Source organism: Magallana gigas, chromosome 3 (assembly GCF_963853765.1).
Source record: "Magallana gigas chromosome 3, xbMagGiga1.1, whole genome shotgun sequence".
Taxonomy (NCBI): Eukaryota; Metazoa; Mollusca; class Bivalvia; order Ostreida; family Ostreidae; genus Magallana; species Magallana gigas.
The window spans coordinates 33,011,091-33,019,116 of NC_088855.1; the positions used below are offsets into that span (position 1 = coordinate 33,011,091).

Genomic DNA, 8,026 nt, shown 5'->3' on the forward strand with positions numbered 1-8,026 from the left:
ATACGTATAATTATTAATTTTAATGAAATAATTAGATTTATTTCATGGAGAACTTTGTAATTTTCTGAAAGTTTATACATTCATGAGTAGTACAAAAATACCGAACCCGATCGGAAAAATTTTTCAAGTCGGTTTTTGATAAGATGCGCCGTACTGTCTCTTTGAGTAGCAACTCGTGTATTTGTGATGAATGATTTCTTACTTCATACTGCTAAAGCAATATACTGATCATAGGCATTTGGGGCATTGATACTCCTTTCTCGTGTTTATTCCTATGAATTTTTTTTTAATTTAAGGCAAATTCGCACAAAATGCGTATTTATGTTTTATATGTATATCAATAATGTTACATATTCGTCTGTTTGAGTTTGTTTTAAGAATAGCGTTTTTCGACTTATGCAGAAATTGAAAAAAGAACTGATTTCAATTTCATCAATAATGAAATGAAATACCAGGAAAATCTTTCGTCATACATTTATGTTTTCAGTTAAACATAAACTGCAGCACATTTTAGCATCAGAAAATCGTACTTTTTTGTTTAAAAGTATAATTTAAGTTGCAAGAAACTTGTTCATCTGGTTTGATTTAATTGTCAACTGTGTCAGAAAACTAACTTACAAGCATATGTTAAAATAATTGTTGGTATAAGAAAATTTATAATATTTAGACATACATCTGAAAGAAAAATCAGAAATAAGAGTTATTTCCCCTAAGCAATGATAAAATGTATATTAGACTTTGAAAATTAAGGGAAAAATTAAGCTTTGAAATTATCTTGAGCTTAACTTTAATTTAAATTACTTGTCGGTGACGATATTCATTTAGGATATTCAAGACTATCTTGCACAAATTTCAAAGAATATTAAGTTTTACAAAAAAATATGACACAACAGAACACTGGAGCTTCTTAAGGCGAGCCAAACAGACGTCGAGGAAAGAGTTGCTCATCTTTAAAAATGTCAGTCAAAAAAGCGATTTTTAGAAATAAATTGTAGCTTATAGAGTCAAAATGTTTCATCATTATTTTCTATAAATAATGGTTTCATTTGAAGTAAATGATTATCAGTCTCGGATGACCCAAGTGCCAGCATTACTACGCATGTGCGCTGTATTTTTCGTTGACTTGGCAATGTTAGAAACCAGAACCAAAACTTCTCGGTATGATAAGCTGTATAAGTGAACATCACGTGACAAATCTGATAGATTATCCAATTATAATAGTTTAAACAATATTTTATTTCAAAATGAAATAGGATCGGACAGCAGGCATGGCCTATTTTTGTACCATCCAATTATATCAATGGAGTACTAGTACTTGAGCTGTATATTGTAACGAGAATGTGAAACTTAAACCTTTATGCTTATATACGAACAATTCACGTTTATTAAGATTTTTAAGAAATCCTCCCACAATGGTGATATGACTTTTATAAACGAAATATTAAAGGAGTACGTTTTGGTGCCGTTTTTGCACTGCCTAGCGTTATCGATTGGCGTCGAGTGACAGGGAGATTATTTGCATAATGACATTACAGACATGTGACCTGTAGACAAATATGTGGATTAATTGATATTTGATATACCAGTTATTCCTAACAGGATGAGCTTAGTATATAAGCACCTGTGCATGTTAGTTATCTCACAATTATTTGGGGCACTACTTCCTTCCCAAATTCAGATTTGTTTAAAGTAAAAAAAAAACTGAGGCCGACACTCACTCTCTTCTAATGAAGATATTCCAATGTTGTATATTTCATAGAAAATGAAAATTTTTTTTGACTCTGTATTAAGCTTTTAAAAAAATCTCGCATTTCTCTCCTATTTAAGAGTAAGTCGAAAAACGCTGTTTTTAGAATAAGTTTAAAAAGACAAATGAATTGCTTATCTAAATAGAGCATTATGCATTTTAAACACGTTTCAAGTGTTAGTTAGTTTAGATTTTAATTTTCAATAAATAAAGATGATGGTGGAGGGGGTAATAATATTTTACTGATTTAAGATCCGTGGATGTTGGAACCAATAAGAATAATTAATTTCTTTTCTCGGCATTTTCTATACAAAAACAAGACACAACCAATGAAAAATTAACATTTATTATATGTCTTAATTGATTAAAACAATTAAGTTGTATTTTGAATGCTGGTAAAAATATGCGCATGTTATGTTTGCTACAAGTTAGAAGCTAATTCGTCTGAGATTGTGAACACAAAGAATAATGATAGTGATTGTTCTCATGAAACAATTTCATTGGAGACAAAACTAAATAAGTAAATAATAACGTCGTTAAAAATTGTGTTCTTGAGTAATTTTACAGCAATGAATCTATATGATATTAGTACACAGACACAAAAAAACCCATATAAATGACAACGTAAAAAGAACATTCTTGTTAGGAGATCGAGATCAAGCCGGGAATAATATACATGTACATAATTTGACAATAAGTTGAAGTAGATGACATAATCTATAGGGACAGAAAGAAACGTTCAGAGTCCCCATTTACAATGACAAGACAGACACTGATTGTCGTTCTTGGCGATGATGTAACCACGCCAGCAAAACGGACACCTTAACACCGGGCAACCTGCAGGAAAAAATAATTTATGATAAAAAAAAATTAAATTAACGGTTGTTTTTAATGTACTGCAATGAAAACACCCCTTGATAATTCACAGTCGTAAGCAAAACTACAATTTAAAAAGGATTAGCCGCATTGCTTCCCACAGAGATTTGATCTTGGCTGTTTTTCATTATTTTCAAACTAGCAAGGCTTATTTACATTCCTTTATTAAAAACCAAACTAATAATCATATGTATAATTATGTTTGTTAGGAGAGAATATAGTATGAGCACAGTGATTGGACAGTCCTCAGTTTTCCTTTGTACTTACATTTACAGGTGTTGCAACCATTGCTGTCGTGTTGGTATCGAAAAGGACATCGATTTACACACGGTTTCTGTTCCACACACGCAGAACCATATGATTCTGGAAAAGAAAGATACCCCGCGTGTTAATTATCGTCTCGTCAATTATTATTCTGAGAACATTCTTCCGGGTTATTGAATCATCCGTACTGGTAAATAACAAAATGTTAACGTTTTAAATTGTATACATTTATCTTTTGAAGTAATTATATGACAGGAATGGAAAGTACATGTTCTAATGCTTAAAAAAAGAAAGAAAAAACCGGGAAGCAGGAAATGGTCTATGTATGGGTGTTTATTGTTTATTGATTATTCTTTAAATGACAATGACTTTCAAAGTTCTGATAACAAACACATTCCACTCTTTTTTTTAAATCTTAAAACCCCCAAACTTAAAAATAGATTAATAATTCTGGCACTGAGACTACATTTATGAATTTTTTTTTCACGGCAAGTATCATACCAGACCTTTTCCTATTACCGTCTACCTAATTTTAATAAAAAAAAATTAGGGTACATGTAGTTAGAATATTTACAATTAACTTAAGAAACTTTCTACGGTCAGTGTACCATTATCTGTTTTGATTTTTTTTTTTTATTTATCATGAAGTTCAAACAAAATGTCTAAAATGAAATTTTGGAATGTGAGAACAATATGTCCATATTTTTGATTTGATTTCAACACATTTTATTCTGTCAAACAATAATAAGTTTAAAAATGAAAAAGACGATAAATTCGCCCTGTTCATCACTGATGTATTCTTTTATAAGCATTTCCTTCAAGTGCTTTATTTACTAGCTGATTGGATTTTGAATAGCACTTCCGTAACTAAAAAAGACTTTTATGTCAATCTTATATTTAAGTACCTATGGCCTTGTGTACACAAAAAAAAAAAACAAAACAAAAAAACCAGCGGAGATACTAGCAACCATTGGTCATTAAATCGGAAATTTGAAGCTACATGTGTGCTTGTTGTCATTATATTAAATCAAATATCAAGAGAAGCAGACTAAATGTGTTGATATTTTAAGAAGGAAACGGACTTTTGAATTAAATATCATCCCGGTATCAGAATTTATTTTTCCGATGTCTTTTGATACTAGTATTGGCCAACTTCATTGTGCTTCCCACGTGGCATTTATTCCAATAATTACTATTTCAAAAATTGCTATTACGAATCTTATATCATATTTTTAAATCTGATTAAATGGGTGTTAATTCTATTGTTAATCATACCAGAGTCGAGAGGGAGTTGAACGAATAAGTAATATTACGCAATAATGTAGGCAAGAAATCAAACAGGAAACTGTTTAAAATTAATCATCTGAACTTGATCATGAGCAAAATTTCGTTTCAATGAATTCCAAGATATAGATATCCAATGTGACAATTAAAAATAATATCTCAAGGTTTGATAAACAGGATACTTACCAAAGGTAGCTACAAACGCTACGATGACGAAGACCATCCAAGATGCTGTTATCCCCCGCATGTTGACAGAGATACTGAAGCCGTTTGTTCGCGAGAAACATCTTTAAATACAGCAAACGTGATCTGACAAGACACGCCAAAAAGGAAGGCGGAGTTCACAGTCTAACGGCAAGATCAGACATAAAAGACCTCAGTCCAAGGATGAAGCATCGATGAGGGGAGAGAGAGGAGGGGACAAGAGGGCGTTGGGTTGGTCCATCACTAATTCTCGATGGAAAAATGTTTCTTAAATTTACATGTCGAAAGTTTAAATTTCAGGCACGCAGCATCGTTTAAAAAAAGGGGTGGGGCAGGTTTATCCAAAAAATCTTGACAGGCTAAACAAGAGGCCAATATGCCTTAACGGCCACCGAGTAGCATATAACCCAGACACAAACTTGTCGAGGAGTCTCATATATATATGCATTTAATTAGGTTACATTCTGGAGTAGAAAAAATATAAATTTGTAATGACGACCACCTCCCTGCCTGAAATCTTTCAAAAAGAACAATGAAACCTATAATTTTGGCGAAAAACTTAAAGATCTGGTCTACAAAATCATTAATTCAGTTTTTCTTTCACGCGTGTAGGAGTAAAAAAGATAATTTTTAAACATTATATGCATTAACACCTATACATCCATTTTGACCCTGCCCTAGAGTTAAAACCCATACTTCAGGGGACATGAAATTTTAAAATCTTAGTAGAGGACTTCCTGGCAAACATAATTATGAAGTCAGTTTTTCATACAGATGTGTGAGTGTGTGAGAATAGAGAAGAATATTTTTAAACATTATATGCATTAACACTATATTGCCATATTGCCCCCCCCCCATGTCCTGAACCCCTGACCCAGGGGCCATGAATTTCACAATTTTGGTAGAGGAGTTAGTGGACATCATAACCATGTATTCAGTTTTTTTGCCCACATGTAAGGGATTTTTTAAGATTTAATACATGTTTACTGTTTGGCCATATTGGCCCCAACCTATAGCCCGAACCCCTGACACAGGGGTCATGAATTACACAATTTTGGTAGAGGGCTTCAAGGACATTATAATCATGCATTTAATTTTTAACAAATACATATGGGAGTAGAGAAGAAGGTTTTCAAAGATTTAATACATTTTACTATATGGCCATATTGGCCCCACCCTAGAGTGTGAACCCCTGACACAGGTGTCATGAATTTCACAATTTTGGTAGAGGTCTTCATGGACATCATAAACATGCAACCAATTTTTTTCCTCACATGTGGGTATATCCCTCTAACTATTTTTAGAATCGGTAGGACAACAAAGTAGTGCCTTTAAGCAAAATAGTCCCTATACTTGCAGAGTGTATATACATTTATTGGGACATTTTAAATCAGAATGCTTGACACAAGTCAGAAAAGAGGATTTGCAATTTTAAAAACAAGTGTCAAAATTGAATTATCATTTGAAGAAAAGAATTGAAATTGTTTGATGTACACCCTTTCCAAAACTGAAAAATTCCCTACTTTTACTTTCATTTTCAGAGTTTTTCCAATATAGACGCATTTTGCCGGAAAACGAATCTGACTTCACACCACGAAATTTTAACAGGAAAGAGACAATTTGATGAGCTTTCATTCAAGAGGTCCCTCGTTGCTGAACGAAAATTAGGGCCGGAGCTATGAACCATAACGTTAACATTACCGCCTATGGAAAATGCATTAGTGGACTATACCCATGTGTGGGAGTAGAGAAGAAGATTTTTGAAAATTTGGCTTTTTTGCATATTTGGCCCCACCTGTGGTGCCCTGGGGAGGGTAGAGCCATGAATTTCACAATTTAAATTCCTCCTACCATAGAGATGCCTCACACCAAAAATGATATACCTTTAACTTCAAATTCACTGTCTGTTTCCTTACTTTCAATTCAATTTTTTACATGGCCCCATAAAAGAGGGGGGCAACTCCATGTTAATTCAATTTTTTGTATGTAAATAAAAGAAAAACCTTTTTTCCCCCTGCCCCCCCCCCCCCCACCGATGCTACGTGCCTGAAATTTGGAGAACTAGCCCACCCCCCTCCCTTTTGTTTTTCGGAACAAGAAACTTTTCTTAAATCTTAATATAGAAAATTTGAATTTGGATGACCCCCCTCCCCGACTTTATAAGTCGAGGGAATGAAATGTAAGGAAACTATGACATTCACCTTTTCATCACTTTTTAATTCTGAAGTTTGTTTTGTTTACAATCGATGCATAACATGCGGGTTGAATAAACTCTTACATTCGGGGGACGAAATCAAACGGTTCCCTTTTCTAAACATGTCCATGATGCATTTACATTTTTGTTTTGTTTTGGGGGTTTTATGCCCATAATGATTAAACGATTATTGTTCATAAGTCGAATTAAATTGGTTATGTAAGTTTGAACGTTTCATATAATCTTGCAACTTTAAACATGCAAAACAAGCGATAACGTAATATATACATGCGCTGAAGTGTTTTCATAGGAAATTGAACGTCAAACGTTTCCCATGCAAACATTAGGAGAAATATACACTGAATGTAAATGTAAGCGAATGATACGTATTATGAAACCTTTCAAAACTAAGTAGTTTTGCAAAAAATTGACCAAGAACACGTTTATTAGAACCATTTCAACAAGAGCTTGGACATTAGGTAGTTGTTTCATAGAGCAATGTGACGTTGGTCAGTCTGTTTCATTGCTGGCTTTTCAGTCATCATGATGACTATTTGAAATCAACAAGATTTGTCTGGCTTTTGAGCTAAGACTATGCAATTTGTGTATATTTCACTTGAAACCAGCGTCATATTTAACTTGTTTTGAAGCAAGAAAAAGATGGTTACATCCTACCGAAAGTCAAAGGTCTTGTTACAATGGTTCTAGATAGCTACGTCCTACCGAAAGTCTAAGGTCTCGGTAAAATGGTTCTATTAATTTAATTTGTCTTCTGTGATTGTATTGAGTTCGAGTAAAATTAAGGATCAAAGTTTTTGAGCGTGCATGTTAAGATATATTTCAGAAAAAAAAACCCAATAAACTTTGAAATCAATGGATCACGCGGGCAAATTATCATGTCAGGTTTTCTCACAAGCAATTAACGCGCTCACTCCATTCAGAGACTGTTGGATGCATGTCAATGGCTATAGATCTTTTTATGATCATCATCTCATCTTGTTTGCTAATAAGTCAACTTGTGAACAAATATGACATCATTTTCTCTTCGCGTGCGATATTCGCTTACGATCCTAAATGCTTACGTAACCTATACATGTACTACATTTAGTGAATTGCTGCTTGTTCTACATAATGGAGTAACGATTTCTTTGCGCGTTTTCTTTTGGAACTCGAGTACGGTATCTAGTTGCGAGTTTTTGAGATAAACAGCGAGAGTTTAAACCCGAGTTTACGTCGAGTCCGACTCTCGATCTAATAGGGTAAGGACTCTCCAACATGGCGGACACGGATGCGTCAGACGCCTTCAAGATTTTAAATTTACGTAATATATCGATGAGTACATATGTGATTATAAAATAAACACATATGCTGTGCATAGTTAAAGAATAAATTGAAACACAAATTTTATACTTTATCATTTGTTTGTTTTACAACGAATTCCATATAAAAATCTTTCA

General features: G+C 33.4%; 1 long non-coding RNA gene across 1 annotated transcript; it reads right to left on the reverse strand.

Moving 5' to 3' along the window:
* Positions 1 to 2,076: 2,076 nt before the first annotated feature.
* On the reverse strand, positions 2,077 to 4,509 carry LOC105337288 (uncharacterized). Its single transcript, XR_901608.4, has 3 exons — positions 4,358 to 4,509; positions 2,891 to 2,986; positions 2,077 to 2,584 (listed from the first exon to the last, which is right to left on the reverse strand). It is a non-coding gene; the product is annotated as an uncharacterized lncRNA (long non-coding RNA).
* Between the last annotated feature and the right edge of the window lie 3,517 nt (positions 4,510 to 8,026).